The sequence below is a fragment of the Xenopus laevis genome, chromosome 3S, assembly GCF_017654675.1.
Source record: "Xenopus laevis strain J_2021 chromosome 3S, Xenopus_laevis_v10.1, whole genome shotgun sequence".
Taxonomy (NCBI): domain Eukaryota; kingdom Metazoa; phylum Chordata; class Amphibia; order Anura; family Pipidae; genus Xenopus; species Xenopus laevis.
Genome location: NC_054376.1, coordinates 58190584 through 58210890, shown reverse-complemented (window position 1 = coordinate 58210890; position 20307 = coordinate 58190584). Strand labels below are relative to the sequence as shown.

At 42.6% G+C, this 20307-nt stretch overlaps 3 non-coding genes across 3 annotated transcripts; all 3 read left to right on the top strand.

The window, feature by feature from the left end:
- The first annotated feature begins 778 nt into the window (after positions 1–778).
- trnad-guc lies at positions 779–850 on the top strand. Its single transcript has one exon. It is a non-coding gene; the product is annotated as a tRNA-Asp (tRNA).
- Positions 851–2001: 1151 nt separating this feature from the next.
- On the top strand, positions 2002–2073 carry trnad-guc. The gene has a single exon. It is a non-coding gene; the product is annotated as a tRNA-Asp (tRNA).
- A 7317-nt stretch (positions 2074–9390) lies between these two features.
- trnad-guc lies at positions 9391–9462 on the top strand. Its single transcript has one exon. It is a non-coding gene; the product is annotated as a tRNA-Asp (tRNA).
- Positions 9463–20307: the final 10845 nt, after the last annotated feature.

Below are 20307 nucleotides of genomic sequence, written 5' to 3'. Positions count from 1 at the left end.
GGCACTTATATGGCTGTCACGTACGGTATCCCAAAAGCGAGATGTAAAACCACAAGGCCCTGGCTCACGCTTCCCTTCTGCCACTCACAACCGCCTTTCGCTTCGGGAGGAGCCCTCTGCTGCGCAGATGCCGCCAGGTCTTAAAGTGAGAGGACCAAGGGGGAAGTTCTGGGAAGCCAAGGGAACCGCAATGTTTACAGGATGGGCGGGGAACAGACAGCGCAGATGTGGAACAGGCAGGGACATTACTGGTCAGTGCAGTACAAATTCAGGAACCAGGGGCGCAGCCAGGATTACCAGGCCGGATCAGTACCAGTCAAACAGTGCAGAACAGAATCAGGAGCCAGGAGCGTAGCCAGGATAAACAGGCCGGAGTCAAAACCAATCAGTAACATGGTACCGAGTCAGGATCCAGAAGAGTGCTCAAACAGGCAAGGGTCGATTGACTAGTAATTCAAAGATTCAACCAGCACATGTCTATTAAAATCAACACCTTAAGGCAGCTACTAGCCGGAGAAATCAAAACAGTTGCCCCGCTTAGGGATGTAAGGAAGAACCAGTACGCTAAAAGAAAAATATTGTTCAATGGTTCATCAGGGTTCCGTTCCCCGACTGGGAAGTGTGCCTTTTTTTCTATATGTAAGTACTCCAGACAGTTACTTGTCTTCAAAGTGGCATTTGACAAAATCATCAAAAAAATACAAAGGTGTGTTAAATTAGCGCACAGCAGGAGTACATTACCAGTGTGAGATCAACCGAGGTCCCGCACCAGAGCCAGTCCTCGTTAGTATAGTGGTGAGTATCCCCGCCTGTCACGCGGGAGACCGGGGTTCAATTCCCCGACGGGGAGGTGTGATTTTGAGTTAGTGCTTCAGACAGCTACTTAACTTCAAAGTGGCATTTGACAAAATACAAATAGAAAACATGTGTGTGTTAAACTAGCAGATTATCAAATAAATACCGATAATCAAAGTACTCACAGCTAGCTGCCGTACTGAGATACAAGTATAGCTATCAATCATAGCGAGTAATCAGTGTTATTCAGACACACACAAGCATTGCAGTTGTATAAACATGGTTATTACTGACAAAGAGTACGGGAACAAAAATGCTAAGCCCACGAGTCAGTATCAGTAAATAGGGGTATAGCCATCCTGTTAACATAATTATTGGGGTAGCGATTACATAGAAAAAGGACTCATTATAAAATAAAGGCGCGCATAGGCTGAAGGAGCTCGAGCGGGAACCGTCTTTGTTATCATTCCCAATATTGCCTATATGAGCTATCGTTTTAAAGGGGAAGGAAGACAAATGTTTAAATGGTGACCTTTGTTGAGATCTGGTTAAAATGAAATAATGGCCATAGACCAACCAACAAAATGTACAGAACTTTTTAGTACAGTGGCATAACTGCCATTTGGCTCCTTCAGTCCGGATAAGTCCCCCATGGGCCCCCTGCAGATAAAGCAGAACCGCTCCCCCTCACAGCCACAGCCTTCTCTGTAGTTCCACCACTGTTTCAGTACCAGTATAAGTCCGCGGATCTGGAAACCACGATGACAATAGCATGAAGTCAAGAGAAGCTGTCTTTATCGACCAAGGTACCATGTCAACATGATACATCAGCAGATGAAACTTTTAAACCTGCCTGATTGACACATAGCTCATAAACAACAGACCCGAAAGACAGCCCAGGGGCAGTATGGCATCAACCGGACTTAAACAATTACCAGCGCAATCCAATTCACACCAAAGTGCAAACACAACTGCACTCATTTTAATGCATCAGCCACAGGTGTGTCAGGTGCAACTCCTCCAGGTGACTGCAGCAAAGCTGGAATTTGCTGGATGTGCTTTCATATGTAAGTACTCCTGACAATTACTTGTCTTCAAAGCGGCATTCGACAAAATGATAAAAAATATAGATGTGTTTGCTAAAGGAGTGCACAGCAGGACTACACTGCAGGTGTAACATAATCCGACAATTGCCCCCTCAACCAGTCCTCGTTAGTATAGTGGTGAGTATCCCCGCCTGTCACGCGGGAGACCGGGGTTCAATTCCCCGACGGGGAGGTGTGCTTTTAACAAAAAAGTACTTCAGACAGTTACTTAACTTCAAAGTAGCATTTGAGAACAAAAAAACAAACAAAACATGTGCGTGTGTGTGTGTGTTAAACTTCCAGATTATCCTTAGTACAAGTCAAATAATACATTATAATACAACGTGGAATTGACGACAATAAGGTAAGTGGAATTCTCATTTTCCTGGTCCTTCACATGGCAGTGGGCACTAATGTGTTAACCCCCCCTCGTCATGAGCGGACAGGAAATTACATCAAAATAAAAGACCTCCCTTACCCCTGACTCGTCCTCCTATTTTTTCCTGTCCCTCGTCAGGAAACTCACCCAATCCGGTGGATACTGGGCTCTGTCCACTGATGCTGGGGGACCTGCATAATGCCTTGTGTGTCCCTGCAAGGCCTGCTCCGGGCCATGTCCTTTCGTTGCCTAACCAGCGCAGTAAGTCGCAATGCTCCGGTTGCCTGAGGAGCACATGCGCAGTAAGTCGCGGTTCATCCTGAACCGCATAGACGGACCGCATGGGCGGAAGTGACGTCACTATTGCGGGAGATTTGAAATCGGCGCATAGGAAGCGGTTCTCTTTGGATTTTCCCCGCTACTCTTTCAGAGAAATAACAGGAGAACAGCTAAAGCCTCCAGTTTGGGACTAAGTCACTGCAGTAAGTGCATCCCTAGGGAATTAATGCTGCTGACACCAGCTAAACAGGTATGAGAATCTAACTTGTTACTCTGTTCCCTAACAGCTATGAGCTCTGGGAGGCGATCTCATTCTACGTCAAGGGGGTGAGTGGACAGTGAAAGCTGAGCCTTTGCTATCATCATACTAATGTTGATGTTATTGTTGCAGGAGCTCCCCTGGTAAAAGGAGAGAGGAAGAGGTCAGAAGTAAATCCTCTAGGAAGGAATGCCTTTCCTGCAACAATCCTGCTTTGATAAATAAAAAGTTATGTCAGGAATGTCTGGACCAATTAGCAGGACCTTCCACCTCACAAGAGATGTTTATGGAATGGATGAAATCATCTTTTGATCAAACTGTGAATGATATGGTTGAGAAAGTAACTGAAAATGTTATGTCCAAAGTGGTTGCTCTTAAGTGTGACAGGAGACCAACCGCAACCAGTCACAGTGTATCTCTATCAGAATCTCCCATTTCGAGTAATTCAGATTTTTCTCAGGATGAGCAAACAGATGACAGAGAAGAAGTGGATTTGGTGGAACCCCTCATTACTGCCATGAGGGAAACCTTAAAGATTGGTTCAGCGAAAACTTCGGAAGCAGAAGATTTGATGTTCAGAACCTCCGCCAGGAAAAATGAAGTTTTTCCTGTGCATCAAGTGATAAAAGATATGATTAAGGAAGAATGGAGTTCACCAGATAAGAAATTCTTTCTAAATAGAAGAATAAAGAAGATGTACCCATTTAAAGATGAGGAAGTAAAAGATTGGGACTCTGCTCCGAAAGTGGATGCTTCCATTACTAGGATAGCTAGGAAGACCACGCTGCCAGTTGACGAAGGGGTGTCACTTCGTGATGCAATGGAAAGAAGGCAGGATACTATTCTGAAGAAGGCCTACTTAGTGGCGGGGGGTTCTTGCAAACCAGCAATAGCCATTACATCTTTGGCTAGAGCTAACAAAATCTGGATCCAAGAACTAGAAGAAGCTCTGAAAGTAAAGACCAGCAGAGATGACATGTTAAAGATGTTAGAAAAAGTTAAAGCAGTAAATGATTTTGTATCTGAAGCCTCTCTTGATGGAGTTATGTTCGCAGCTAAAGGGATGAGTTTAGCGGTTGCTTCCAGACGTTCTCTTTGGCTAAGGCACTGGATGGCTGATACACCTTCAAAAGATAATCTTTGTTCTCTTCCTTTTGAAGGTAACCTGCTGTTTGGACAGAGGTTAGATAGTATAATTTCCAAAGCTTCCGCAGGTAAATCTTCCTTTTTACCACAGGACAAAAGAGAGAAGAAACAAACAGGAGGTTTTGGCAATAGAACTCCAAGAGGGTCCTTTAGAGAAGCAAAATCCTACAGACCAGGCAAAGGGTTTTCAAGACAGAATTATTGGAAAGGAAAAAGTCAGTATTTTCAAAGAAACCAAAAAGATGGAAAACCCGATAAGACCAAAAACTTATGAAGGTGCGCGAGTCCAGCAGCACAAGGTTGAGGGAAGACTACTCGACTTTCAAGCTGTTTGGGCTCAAACTATTTCAGACGATTGGGTGATTCAAATTGTGTCTCAAGGCTATTGTCTAGAACTCAAGAGCTTGCCTCCGCCAAATTTTGTATCTTCAAGAAAACCAAAGAATCAGGAAGCAGAAAGGGCTCTGGAATCAATCATCTTCCAATTATTAGAAGGGAAAGTAATTGTACCAGTTCCTCCAAGCGAGATAAGACAAGGGGTTTACTCCCCTTTATTCCTCAGGAAGAAATCTTCAGGCGAATTCAGAGCTATCCTGAATCTGAAAAGGTTAAACAGATATTTACAGATAAGAAAATTTCGCATGGAGAGAATTCGTTCAATATCCCAGATGATAAGACCGAACGATTGGATGGTAAAAATAGATCTAAAGGACGCCTATTTGCATGTGCCAGTATACCCAGCTCATCAGAGATTCCTCCGATTTTACATCCTGGGAAGACATTACCAGTATGCAGCGCTACCTTTTGGTTTAGCCACTTCGCCAAGAACTTTTACGAAGGTTCTAGCTCCTATACTGGCTCTGATCAGATCCCTGGGCATCGAAATCTTTGCCTATTTGGACGACATAATGATAAAAGCATTGTGTCTTCAAACCCTAGTTCGTCAATCATTGATAGTACAAAATGTTCTATAACAACACGGATGGATTTTAAACCTAGAAAAATCTTCTCTCATTCCCACCCAAAGGCTAAATTATTTGGGTTTAATTCTGGATACAGTAAGCTTCAGAATTTTCCTTACTCCGGAGAAAGCTGTTGAAATCCAAAAATTAGTGACCAGTTTCTCCAAGTTTCCAGCCTCGACAGCACCGACATGCCAACAACCCTTGGGAAAATTAGTGGCAACAAAAGATGCAGTCGATTGGGCCTTACACCATATAAGACCCCTTCAGTCGGAATTTCTGAGACAATGGAACAGAAAACACGAATTCCAAGTCATAGAGATCAGTCAAGAGGTAAGGCAAAACCTTTTGTGGTGGAAGAATCTTCAGAATATGCTGAAGGGAAAGTCTCTGAAGACCCCGGAATGGCTACATCTAACAACAGATGCGAGCAAGATAGGATGGGGCGCCCATACAGGACAGAATTCAGTTTGGGGCAGATGGAAATCCTATCAGATGAGGTATTCATCGAATTGGAAAGAGCTTATGGCAGTCCGTCTAGCTCTTCTGAAATTCAAGAAAGTGATCAGAGGGAAAGCTGTCATGGTCAACTCAGACTACGGTGAGATACCTGATGAAACAGGGTGGCACGAGAAGCAGATCCCTAATGCAGAGTGCGCAACTGATTTTCCAGTGGGCAGAAGTTCACCTTACAGATCTGGCAGCTCTTCATGTTCCTGGGAAAATGAATGTCTGGGCAGACTGGCTCAGTCGGAATCCTCACCGAGGAGAATGGGAATTGGATCAGAACACTTTCAATCTTATAGTGGCAGGTTCTGGGCCAACCAGTGATCGATCTGATGGCGACTTCAAGAAACAAGAAAGTAACAGTATTCTGTTCCAGATTCAAGAACAAAGGGGCCTTAGTTCAAGACTGTTTCAGAGTCCAGTGGAACTTCAATCTGGCCTATGCATTTCCACCCATTCCTTTGATTCCCAAACTCCTCAGGAAGATCAGGGAGGACAAAGCAGAGGTGATTGCTGTTTTAGCATGGTGGCCCAGGAGGAATTGGTTTCCTCAGTTATTCAACGTGAAGCAAGCTCCTCCATTCAAAATCCCTGCACATTCGAGGATGTTACGGCAGGGTCCACTGTTTCACCCAGCACCAGAAAGTTGGAAGTTGACGGCCTGGCGACTGAAAGGCTGAATATGAGATGTCTAGGTCTTTCAGAAAAGGCAATAGATACATTGCTGGCAGCCAGAAAACCATCAACATCACAAAAATATTACAGAATCTGGGAAACCTATCTCAATTGGTGCACAAAGACCAACAGGGCTTATGAAACCACCTCTCCAGAGAATATTGTTGAATTTCTCCAAGAAGGTTTGGAAAGAGAATTGAGTGTGTCTACACTCAAAGGGCAAGTGTCAGCTCTGTCTGCCCTTTATGGAGAGGCATGGACTTCTAAGCCTTTGATTGTTCGATTTTTTCAGGCTCTGAGACGAACTAGACCAAAACAAAAAGAAAGAATTCCTCCTTGGGATCTGTCTTTGGTCCTTCAGGCCCTAACAAAGGAGCCTTTTGAGCCATTGGAAACGGCCCCTCTAAAATTCGTTACATGGAAAATGGCTTTTTTATTAGCCATAACTTCCGCCAGGAGAGTCGGAGAAATTCAAGCACTTCTGGCCCTAGATAGTCACCTGATTTTCAAAGAGGATTGTGTAATTCTGAGAACTCCTCAAAGCTTTCTAACCAAAGTGGTATCCGAATTCCATATGAATCAGGACATAATACTACCAGCGTTTTTTCCATCTCCAAAAACAGAGGAAGAAGCGGTGTGGCACAAATTAGATGTCATCAGGTGCCTGAAAGCCTACCTGTATAGGGTGAAGGAAGTAAGGAAAGATAAGAATATCTTACTCATTCCATCAGGTATGAAGGCTGGTTGTAAAGCTTCAAAATCTACTGTGGCAAGATGGATTAAAGCCTGTATCTCAGAGGCTTATAAGTCAAGTGCAGTGCAAGTCCCGCCTAACATTAAGGCTCACTCCACTAGAGCTGTCTCAGCGTCTTGGGCCTTCCAAGCCCAAGTTTCAGCAGAAGATTTATGCAAAGCCGCTGTATGGTCTAATTTAAACACGTTCATAAAATTCTACAAATTGGACGTTTGGTCTTCAAGCCAGACAAATCTTGGAAGATCAGTTCTTCAAGCTGTTACTTATAAAAAAATTCTTAGTAGCATTATCCCACCCTCTTAGTGTCTTTACTGCTTGGTAAGATCCCATTAGTGCCCACTGCCATGTGAAGGACCAGGAATGAGGAAAATCTTATCATACTTACCGTGATTTTCTTTTCCTGGACTGTAACATGGCAGTGGGCAAGACTTCCCAACCCTTGAGGGGAGTTTATCTGTACAGTCAAAAATAGGAGGACGAGTCAGGGGTAAGGGAGGTCTTTTATTTTGATGTAATTTCCTGTCCGCTCATGACGAGGGGGGGTTAACCCATTAGTGCCCACTGCCATGTTACAGTCCAGGAAAAGAAAATCACGGTAAGTATGATTAGATTTTCTTCAATCTACCAGCTGAGTTAATAAAGTAGATTACCTCCGTCAGATAGGTAACCCTCAATAAAACACAAAGTAGTCAGTTATTTCCACTTACTCCCTCCTTTCACCCAGCATGTGCACTAAATTCCTTTTGGTTTCTAATGCCTGCTAAACAGATAGATCACATGTAACCATTAGATCGCACAAAACACTTGCTGCGTAGCGCCTTCAGTTGGCAGTACACAATAAGTTCCGAGTTGTTTGGCGAGGTCACCAAACGTGCGGATCTTTCCCCATATATGTCCACCGTAGGTGGGCAACATCAGGCTTAGGGCCAAACGGTGATAAAACAGCCAGAATATAAGCCGTTGGAGTGAGAACAACTAGCCGATGCAGTCCTCGATCCGTCTGGAAAATCGAAACCTGCCTGACCGAGATGCCCGATGGGCCCAATGGCCAAGTTGAACATTAAGCATCGCAAAGAAACTTTCTTGGAAGTGAAGTTGATAGTGTGGTCTTTCAGCTTATAGCGTATATTAATGCTTCGACTCCTGTGTATAATTCAAAAGATAAAGTTTGACCACACTTTAGTCATGAAGATTCTGCCTTTCTGCCCAAGGAAAATCTGATTTCCCACTCTACTCAAACTATATCAGGAAAAGTGTTGGATCTGCCCACAGAGGGAAAATCTCAGGCAAGATCAACTATATTTCCAGAAGCTAGCCAAACTGAAGTTAACAGCTTGACCATTGATAGTATGATTTTGGAGAGCCACTGTTTGACTTATGAAGTTATAAAAACCTAACATAAACACAATTTATGTTCATGTTTTTCAAATCAATGACATGATACTCTTTAAATATGATTCCTCGATACATTTCCCCATAATAACTTGCTTATTTTGTAGTCCCCTTCACCCCATATCGGGCTGTCCAATTTTAAAATTTAAAGTGCAATCTTCTACACAACAATGAAACCTCTTCTCTCAGAGCTACCACTCCTTTGCACCACGCCGCTACTACTGCTCTTTCTGACCTTAAACCCTTCTGTCTTGCTGCTTTGCCTTACATTTGGAATGCCATTCCTGCATTCATCCAGAGAGAATTCCCCCTTGGTTTCTTCAGAACTAAACTTCAAGATTACCACTTTAAGCACTTGCATAAGACCTGAACTAGGAACTGGCACTTATATGGCTGTCACGTACGGTATCCCAAAAGCGAGATGTAAAACCACAAGGCCCTGGCTCACGCTTCCCTTCTGCCACTCACAACCGCCTTTCGCTTCGGGAGGAGCCCTCTGCTGCGCAGATGCCACCAGGTCTTAAAGTGAGAGGACCAAGGGGGAAGTTCTGGGAAGCCAAGGGAACCGCAATGTTTACAGGAAGGGCGGGGAACAGACAGCGCAGATGTGGAACAGGCAGGGACATTACTGGTCAGTGCAGTACAAATTCAGGAACCAGGGGCGCAGCCAGGATTACCAGGCCGGATCAGTACCAGTCAAACAGTGCAGAACAGAATCAGGAGCCAGGAGCGTAGCCAGGATAAACAGGCTGGAGTCAAAACCAATCAGTAACATGGTACCGAGTCAGGATCCAGAAGAGTGCTCAAACAGGCAAGGGTCGATTGACTAGTAATACAAAGATTCAACCGGCACATGTCTATTAAAATCAACACCTTAAGGCAGCTACTAGCAGGAGAAATCAAAACAGTTGCCCCGCTTAGGGATGTAAGGAAGAACCAGTACGCTAAAAGAAAAATATTGTTCAATGGTTCATCAGGGTTCCGTTCCCCGACTGGGAAGTGTGCCTTTTTTTCTATATGTAAGTACTCCAGACAGTTACTTGTCTTCAAAGTGGCATTTGACAAAATCATCAAAAAATACAAAGGTGTGTTAAATTAGCGCACAGCAGGAGTACATTACCAGTGTGAGATCAACCGAGGTGCCGCACCAGCGCCAGTCCTCGTTAGTATAGTGGTGAGTATCCCCGCCTGTCACGCGGGAGACCGGGGTTCAATTCCCCGACGGGGAGGTGTGATTTTGAATTAGTGCTTCAGACAGCTACTTAACTTCAAAGTGGCATTTGACAAAATACAAATAGAAAACATGTGCGTGTGTGTTAAACTAGCAGATTATCAAATAAATACCGATAATCAAAGTACTCACAGCTAGCTGCCGTACTGAGATACAAGTATAGCTATCAATCATAGCGAGTAATCAGTGTTATTCAGACACACACAAGCATTGCAGGTGTATAAACATGGTTATTACTGACAAAGAGTACGGGAACAAAAACGCTAAGCCCACGAGTCAGTATCAGTAATTTGGGGTATAGCCATCCTGTTAACATAATTATTGGGGTAGCGATTACATAGAAAAAGGACTCATTATAAAATACAGGCGCGCATAGGCTGAAGGAGCTCGAGCGGGAACCGTCTTTGTTATCATTCCCAATATTGCCTATATGAGCTATCGTTTTAAACGGGAAGGAAGACAAATGTTTAAATGGTGACCTTTGTTGAGATCTGGTTAAAATGAAATAATGGCCATAGACCAACCAACAAAATGTACAGAACTTTTTAGTACAGTGGCATAACTGCCATTTGGCTCCTTCAGTCCGGATAAGTCCCCCATGAGCCCCCTGCAGATAAAGCAGAACCGCTCCCCCTCACAGCCACAGCCTTCTCTGTAGTTCCACCACTGTTTCAGTACCAGTATAAGTCCGCGGATCTGGAAACCACGATGACAATAGCATGAAGTCAAGAGAAGCTGTCTTTATCGACCAAGGTACCATGTCAACATGATACATCAGCAGATGAAACTTTTAAACCTGCCTGATTGACACATAGCTCATAAACAACAGACCCGAAAGAAAGCCCAGGGGCAGTATGGCATCAACCGGACTTAAACAATTACCAGCGCAATCCAATTCACACCAAAGTGCAAACACAACTGCACTCATTTTAATGCATCAGCCACAGGTGTGTCAGGTGCAACTCCTCCAGGTGACTGCAGCAAAGCTGGAATTTGCTGGATGTGCTTTCATATGTAAGTACTCCTGACAATTACTTGTCTTCAAAGCGGCATTCGACAAAATGATAAAAAATATAGATGTGTTTGCTAAAGGAGTGCACAGCAGGACTACACTGCAGGTGTAACATAATCCGACAACTGCCCCCCTCAACCAGTCATCGTTAGTATAGTGGTGAGTATCCCCGCCTGTCACGCGGGAGACCAGGGTTCAATTCCCCGACGGGGAGGTGTGCTCTTAACAAAAAAGTACTTCAGACAGTTACTTAACTTCAAAGTAGCATTTGAGAACAAAAAAACAAACAAAACATGTGCGTGTGTGTTAATCTTCCAGATTATCCTTAGTACAAGTCAAATAATACATTATAATACAACGTGGAATTGACGACAATAAGGTAAGTGGAATTCTCATTTTCCTGGTCCTTCACATGGCAGTGGGCACTAATGGGTTAACCCCCCCTCGTCATGAGCGGACAGGAAATTACATCAAAATAAAAGACCTCCCTTACCCCTGACTCGTCCTCCTATTTTTTCCTGTCCCTCGTCAGGAAACTCACCCAATCCGGTGGATACTGGGCTCTGTCCACTGATGCTGGGGGACCTGCATAATGCCTTGTGTGTCCCTGCAGGGCCTGCTCCGGGCCATGGCCTTTCGTTGCCTAACCAGCGCAGTAAGTCGCAATGCTCCGGTTGCCTGAGGAGCGCATGCGCAGTAAGTCGCGGTTCATCCTGAACCGCATAGACGGACCGCATGGGCGGAAGTGACGTCACTATTGCGGGAGATTTGAAATCGGCGCATAGGAAGCGGTTCTCTTTGGATTTTCCCCGCTACTCTTTCAGAGAAATAACAGGAGAACAGCTAAAGCCTCCAGTTTGGGACTAAGTCACTGCAGTAAGTGCATCCCTAGGGAATTAATGCTGCTGACACCAGCTAAACAGGTATGAGAATCTAACTTGTTACTCTGTTCCCTAACAGCTATGAGCTCTGGGAGGCGATCTCATTCTACGTCAAGGGGGTGAGTGGACAGTGAAAGCTGAGCCTTTGCTATCATCATACTAATGTTGATGTTATTGTTGCAGGAGCTCCCCTGGTAAAAGGAGAGAGGAAGAGGTCAGAAGTAAATCCTCTAGGAAGGAATGCCTTTCCTGCAACAATCCTACTTTGATAAATAAAAAGTTATGTCAGGAATGTCTGGACCAATTAGCAGGACCTTCCACCTCACAAGAGATGTTTATGGAATGGATGAAATCATCTTTTGATCAAACTGTGAATGATATGGTTGAGAAAGTAACTGAAAATGTTATGTCCAAAGTGGTTGCTCTTAAGTGTGACAGGAGACCAACCGCAACCAGTCACAGTGTATCTCTATCAGAATCTCCCATTTCGAGTAATTCAGATTTTTCTCAGGATGAGCAAACAGATGACAGAGAAGAAGTGGATTTGGTGGAACCCCTCATTACTGCCATGAGGGAAACCTTAAAGATTGGTTCAGCGAAAACTTCGGAAGCAGAAGATTTGATGTTCAGAACCTCCGCCAGGAAAAATGAAGTTTTTCCTGTGCATCAAGTGATAAAAGATATGATTAAGGAAGAATGGAGTTCACCAGATAAGAAATTCTTTCTAAATAGAAGAATAAAGAAGATGTACCCATTTAAAGATGAGGAAGTAAAAGATTGGGACTCTGCTCCGAAAGTGGATGCTTCCATTACTAGGATAGCTAGGAAGACCACGCTGCCAGTTGACGAAGGGGTGTCACTTCGTGATGCAATGGAAAGAAGGCAGGATACTATTCTGAAGAAGGCCTACTTAGTGGCTGGGGCTTCTTGCAAACCAGCAATAGCCATTACATCTTTGGCTAGAGCTAACAAAATCTGGATCCAAGAACTAGAAGAAGCTCTGAAAGTAAAGACCAGCAGAGATGACATGTTAAAGATGTTAGAAAAAGTTAAAGCAGTAAATGATTTTGTATCTGAAGCCTCTCTTGATGGAGTTATGTTCGCAGCTAAAGGGATGAGTTTAGCGGTTGCTTCCAGACGTTCTATTTGGCTAAGGCACTGGATGGCTGATACACCTTCAAAAGATAATCTTTGTTCTCTTCCTTTTGAAGGTAACCTGCTGTTTGGACAGAGGTTAGATAGTATAATTTCCAAAGCTTCCGCAGGTAAATCTTCCTTTTTACCACAGGACAAAAGAGAGAAGAAACAAACAGGAGGTTTTGGCAATAGAACTCCAAGAGGGTCCTTTAGAGAAGCAAAATCCTACAGACCAGGCAAAGGTATAAGTTTCTATGTATATTATATCATTAATAATAATATCAATATACCTCAACCCACTTACTAGGGTTTCTGGTTCTTTTGAGCAAGCAGACAATGAATCCACACCAATGAGCGTATAGTAAAGTGATGTATTGTAAAATAAATCAATTGATTGTTCTACATAAATGATTACACTTAGACTAAACAAAAATTACAATATTTACAGTTACACATTACACAAGTCTACATAGTTGTTACCAAAAAGGCAGGGGAATAGAGTTCGGCTTCATCTCTGCCTTCCCCTCTGGTCTTCATTCCTCACATGTCTTGTCCCAGGCTCCTCTGGCTTCTCCAGCTCTCTAGCTGCCTCCTCTCAGCTGCCCAGCTCCCTCTCTGCTGCCCAGCCCCTTCACATGTCTGCTCGTGTTCTTTTATCCTGCGTTCTCACCTTCCCCCGCAGGAACCCTCCCAACTGCCAAGATGCTGTGATAAACCCCCAACTTGCCTACATCCTGTTGAGCAAGTTTTCTCACATACACAATCAGTTTTATGGTCCCCACAGCAGACATAGGCCTTAGTAGTCACAGGAAAACCTTTGTTATGATAATCAGGGCTTCATGTAAGTTCCCTGAACAACAGCTTTCATATTAAATAACAAAATCAAGATGGCAATTTCTTACAATCCCCACCTAGAGGGCGCAGGACTTCACAAGGAAAGAGACCTCTAAATTAACAAAAAGCATAGCATTGCCAATGCAGGGACACCATTAATATACTGTTACTGTATGTATTGGATCTGAAAGTGATAGGATTATTGAGACCTAAATGATGTAACACTCACAAATATTTTAAATTTGGGATACTGTGAGTTGAATTTTAACCTAATTACGCAAACACTCACAGTTGTTCATATTCATAATGTATAACCCTTCAGCCAGTTATGAGCCCACACCCCAACTTTTAGAGGTTTAATATCCAGCTTATTGCGCTGCTTTGTCTGTGCCCCACTTACCACCTGACCCTGCTCCACCCAGGTCTGGGCTGGATCCCATTTTAGGCCTCTACTTTTAACAAACCATGGTCTTTGCACTTTGGTGTTTGCAACACCCAACACATTTCTGCTTACCACAGTTTTCATATTAAAGCGACCACACAGGGAAAACATTTTATTATTTTAGGGTAGGGTGTAAATGTCTGCGACACATTTTATTAATCAGCATAGCTGGAAAGAGAACCTCAATTCAGTGATAGGTGTGTATGTAATGCCAATACTGGCCTCAGGAAATTCAAAAGATACCCTACACTAAAGTGTGCAGCACTATCTTGGCCAAATCACTAGTGAGATGTTTCTCGCCTTTGTCTCAGTATCTCTATATCAGTTTCATACCAGATTATCACAACCCAACAAAACAGAAATTAGCATTATTATCAGAAGAGAGATCATTTGGGACAGAACACCCACAAGAGTTATTTAACAACAAAAGAACAACACAAGAAGTAAACTGCTGTCTCTCGCAGATCTGTTATGTAAATAACCCCATGCATATCAATGTAAGACACTTGTACATTTGCTGAAGGCTCTAGTAACTTTTAACATGTAGACTGTATATTGGAGTGTTTTTCTTTTTTTTTTTTTTCTTTTGAACACCCCACCTTGAGAACTGCAAATAATTATAAACTACAAACAATGAATACAAACTTTGAAAAAGAAATCAAAAGAAAAAAAAATATAGAGTGAATACTGCTTTGATTAAGAAACACATACTGATGTTATCAAGCAGCATGCAGTCTATGTAAAAAAATGTTCATAACCTGTTGCTGCTGAAACAAGAGTAAAACAAAAATGTCACTCAGGCAAAAATACACCAAAATAAAATTCAAAATATGCCTCAGTGCTTTTTACTCTTCTGTAGACTAAAGCAGCAACCATTTCAAAACTCCACAGTGCAGGCAATTCTAACTATTAAAAACAAAAATATTTTAGAATTTGGTAAACCTGACTGTACCATATCAATTTAGAGGCTTTTTCTTAAGTACAAAAAGTAAAAGAAAAAAACAAATAGGTAAGGTCCTCTATAACTCTTTTTTTTTTTTTGAGATAAAAGGGGGAAGGGAATTGTTTGGAAATTCTTCTTTTTGTGATCTGCCATCCTGTTACCTGGAAAACAAACTCATAGAAGACATTAACACTGATTTACATCATCTTTTGTTCTTTTCATTTGAGAAATCTCTATCTTGAGACTCTCCAATTCATTGTTAAATTTTCCCCATGCATTTTTCAGACTTGAGTTCTCTTCACTCAGCCTTTCATTTTGAGTTTTAAGAACATGGTAGGGAATCCATGTATTCCAACTCTTGCTTTTATTTTGGAATCCCCACCTAGAGGACTTCCAACTTCCATTTCCATTGTAAACATTTTTATGATTGTTCGTGTTGTTAAATTGCACGGTACAATTTCTTGCTATGTGCCCAACTCTGGAACATGCATAGCATCTAAACACTTTCTTTTGTGAACATTTTTTATCTGTACTGTACACACTTTGTTTCTCAGGGTGGGTAGCCTTTATGGCAAACACCCTTTCACTGCCAGGCTGCTTCTTGGGTTGAACAGGTTTGTAAAACTGTACTTTAGGAACGTCCTGCTTTTGTACTGCAGTCCTATTTTCTGTACATTTCAGTGTCGCTATAGGAGGCTTATCCTGTCTACAACAATCCACATTTAGCATTTTACTTTTGACTGCTAATTCACAATTCATATTGCTGTCTTTTATGCATTTCACATCAGTTACATTTCTATCATTTTTAGCAGTTTTCTCTACTTTAACTGCAGAAACTACACAATCTCTTGCTCCTAACTGAGCCTTTAACTGTTTAAGCTCAGATTTGCAATTTGAATGATCAGCCCCTGCTTTTCTGAAGGTTGCAACCAAACTTTCTGCATCCCTCAGCCTTTGTTTGAGCTGCTCATTCTCTATGCAAACCTGCTTGTACTTTGCAGTTGTTCGCTGGTTGCTAGCATTAATAGCAGCAGCATTTTCTACAGAAAATTTTAGAGAATCTACTAACAAATTTAGACAATGAACCTTTTCTTCAAGATTCCCTTTTTGCACAGATAAAATTTTATACTGTTCTGCTATCCAACAGGCAGCATAAACCAGTGCACCTTTACCCTTTGATTTAGACAGAGATTTGTCATGAATTGCCCTGGCAACATAATCTTGAGCCTTAGCCCATGGATCTGGAGATCCTTGCATACATTTAACAATCTGTCCTGAGCATTTGACCATGGCCATCTTTTTAGCTAAAACCTCCATGATTATTTTAACAACAATTAAAACAACACAAAACAATCAATTAATTTACTACACAATATTACACACTCATAAATATGGATTAAATGCCATGAATTGAACTCCAGATGGCAATTTCTTACAAAGGGTTTTCAAGACAGAATTATTGGAAAGGAAAAAGTCAGTATTTTCAAAGAAACCAAAAAGATGGAAAACCCGATAAGACCAAAAACTTATGAAGGTGCGCGAGTCCAGCAGCACAAGGTTGGGGGAAGACTACTCGACTTTCAAGCTGTTTGGGCTCAAACTATTTCAGACGATTGGGTGATTCAAATTGTGTCTCAAGGCTATTGTCTAGAACTCAAGAGCTTGCCTCCGCCAAATTTTGTATCTTCAAGAAAACTAAAGAATCAGGAAGCAGAAAGGGCTCTGGAATCAATCATCTTCCAATTATTAGAAGGGAAAGTAATTGTACCAGTTCCTCCAAGCGAGATAAGACAAGGGGTTTACTCCCCTTTATTCCTCAGGAAGAAATCTTCAGGCGAATTCAGAGCTATCCTGAATCTGAAAAGGTTAAACAGATATTTACAGATAAGAAAATTTCGCATGGAGACAATTCGTTCAATATCCCAGATGATAAGACCGAACGATTGGATGGTAAAAATAGATCTAAAGGACGCCTATTTGCATGTGCCAGTATACCCAGCTCATCAGAGATTCCTCCGATTTTACATCCTGGGAAGACATTACCAGTATGCAGCTCTACCTTTTGGTTTAGCCACTTCGCCAAGAACTTTTACGAAGGTTCTAGCTCCTATACTGGCTCTGATCAGGTCCCTGGGCATCGAAATCTTTGCCTATTTGGACGACATAATGATAAAAGCATTGTGTCTTCAAACCCTAGTTCGTCAATCATTGATAGTACAAAATGTTCTACAACAACACGGATGGATTTTAAACCTAGAAAAATCTTCTCTCATTCCCACCCAAAGGCTAAATTATTTGGGTTTAATTCTGGATACAGTAAGCTTCAGAATTTTCCTTACTCCGGAGAAAGCTGTCGAAATCCAAAAATTAGTGACCAGTTTCTCCAAGTTTCCAGCCTCGACAGCACCGACATGCCAACAACCCTTGGGAAAATTAGTGGCAACAAAAGATGCAGTCGATTGGGCCTTACACCATATAAGACCCCTTCAGTCGGAATTTCTGAGACAATGGAACAGAAAACACGAATTCCAAGTCATAGAGATCAGTCAAGAGGTACCACCTCTCCAGAGAATATTGTTGAATTTCTCCAAGAAGGTTTGGAAAGAGAATTGAGTGTGTCTACACTCAAAGGGCAAGTGTCAGCTCTGTCTGCCCTTTATGGAGAGGCATGGACTTCTAAGCCTTTGATTGTTCGATTTTTTCAGGCTCTGAGACGAATTAGACCAAAACAAAAAGAAAGAATTCCTCCTTGGGATCTGTCTTTGGTCCTTCAGGCCCTAACAAAGGAGCCTTTTGAGCCATTGGAAACGGCCCCTCTAAAATTCGTTACATGGAAAATGGCTTTTTTATTAGCCATAACTTCCGCCAGGAGAGTCGGAGAAATTCAAGCACTTCTGGCCCTAGATAGTCACCTGATTTTCAAAGAGGATTGTGTAATTCTGAGAACTCCTCAAAGCTTTCTAACCAAAGTGGTATCCGAATTCCATATGAATCAGGACATAATACTACCAGCGTTTTTTCCATCTCCAAAAACAGAGGAAGAAGCGGTGTGGCACAAATTAGATGTCATCAGGTGCCTGAAAGCCTACCTGTATAGGGTGAAGGAAGTAAGGAAAGATAAGAATATCTTACTCATTCCATCAGGTATGAAGGCTGGTTGTAAAGCTTCAAAATCTACTGTGGCAAGATGGATTAAAGCCTGTATCTCAGAGGCTTATAAGTCAAGTGCAGTGCAAGTCCCGCCTAACATTAAGGCTCACTCCACTAGAGCTGTCTCAGCGTCTTGGGCCTTCCAAGCCCAAGTTTCAGCAGAAGATTTATGCAAAGCCGCTGTATGGTCTAATTTAAACACGTTCATAAAATTCTACAAATTGGACGTTTGGTCTTCAAGCCAGACAAATTTTGGAAGATCAGTTCTTCAAGCTGTTACTTATAAAAAAATTCTTAGTAGCATTATCCCACCCTCTTAGTGTCTTTACTGCTTGGTAAGATCCCATTAGTGCCCACTGCCATGTGAAGGACCAGGAATGAGGAAAATCTTATCATACTTACCGTGATTTTCTTTTCCTGGACTGTAACATGGCAGTGGGCAAGACTTCCCAACCCTTGAGGGGAGTTTATCTGTACAGTCAAAAATAGGAGGACGAGTCAGGGGTAAGGGAGGTCTTTTATGTAGATGTAATTTCCTGTCCGCTCATGACGAGGGGGGGTTAACCCATTAGTGCCCACTGCCATGTTACAGTCCAGGAAAAGAAAATCACGGTAAGTATGATAAGATTTTCTTCAATCTACCAGCTGAGTTAATAAAGTAGATTACCTCCGTCAGATAGGTAACCCTCAATAAAACACAAAGTAGTCAGTTATTTCCACTTACTCCCTCCTTTCACCCAGCATGTGCACTAAATTCCTTTTGGTTTCTAATGCCTGCTAAACAGATAGATCACATGTAACCATTAGATCGCACAAAACACTTGCTGCGTAGCGCCTTCAGTTGGCAGTACACAATAAGTTCCGAGTTGTTTGGCGAGGTCACCAAACGTGCGGATCTTTCCCCATATATGTCCACCGTAGGTGGGCAACATCAGGCTTAGGGCCAAACGGTGATAAAACAGCCGGAATATAAGCCGTTGGAGTGAGAACAACTAGCCGATGCAGTCCTCGATCCATCTGGAAAATCGAAACCTGCCTGACCGAGATGCCCGATGGGCCCAATGGCCAAGTTGAACATTAAGCATCGCAAAGAAACTTTCTTGGAAGTGAAGTTGATAGTGTGGTCTTTCAGCTTATAGCGTATATTAATGCTTCGACTCCTGTGTATAATTCAAAAGATAAAGTTTGACCACACTTTAGTCATGAAGATTCTGCCTTTCTGCCCAAGGAAAATCTGATTTCCCACTCTACTCAAACTATATCAGGAAAAGTGTTGGATCTGCCCACAGAGGGAAAATCTCAGGCAAGATCAACTATATTTCCAGAAGCTAGCCAAACTGAAGTTAACAGCTTGACCATTGATAGTATGATTTTGGAGAGCCACTGTTTGACTTATGAAGTTATAAAAACCTAACATAAACACAATTTATGTTCATGTTTTTCAAATCAATGACATGATACTCTTTAAATATGATTCCTCAATACATTTCCCCATAATAACTTGCTTATTTTGTAGTCCCCTTCACCCCATATCGGGCTGTCCAATTTTAAAATTTAAAGTGCAATCTTCTACACAACAATGAAACCTCTTCATTCCTCTACACCTCGTCTCTTGTCTCTCCATATGTTCCTGGCCAAATCCTCCACTCGTCTCAGAGCTACCACTCCTTTGCACCACGCCGCTACTACTGCTCTTTCTGACCTTAAACCCTTCTGTCTTGCTGCTTTGCCTTACATTTGGAATGCCATTCCTGCATTCATCCAGAGAGAATTCCCCCTTGGTTTCTTCAGAACTAAACTTCAAGATTACCACTTTAAGCACTTGCATAAGACCTGAACTAGGAACTGGCACTTATATGGCTGTCACGTACGGTATCCCAAAAGCGAGATGTAAAACCACAAGGCCCTGGCTCACGCTTCCCTTCTGCCACTCACAACCGCCTTTCGCTTCGGGAGGAGCCCTCTGCTGCGCAGATGCCACCAGGTCTTAAAGTGAGAGGACCAAGGGGGAAGTTCTGGGAAGCCAAGGGAACCGCAATGTTTACAGGAAGGGCGGGGAACAGACAGCACAGATGTGGAACAGGCAGGGACATTACTGGTCAGTGCAGTACAAATTCAGGAACCAGGGGCGCAGCCAGGATTACCAGGCCGGATCAGTACCAGTCAAACAGTGCAGAACAGAATCAGGAGCCAGAAGCGTAGCCAGGATAAACAGGCCGGAGTCAAAACCAATCAGTAACATGGTACCGAGTCAGGATCCAGAAGAGTGCTCAAACAGGCAAGGGTCGATTGACTAGTAATTCAAAGATTCAACCAGCACATGTCTATTAAAATCAACACCTTAAGGCAGCTACTAGCAGGAGAAATCAAAACAGTTGCCCCGCTTAGGGATGTAAGGAAGAACCAGTACGCTAAAAGAAAAATATTGTTCAATGGTTCATCAG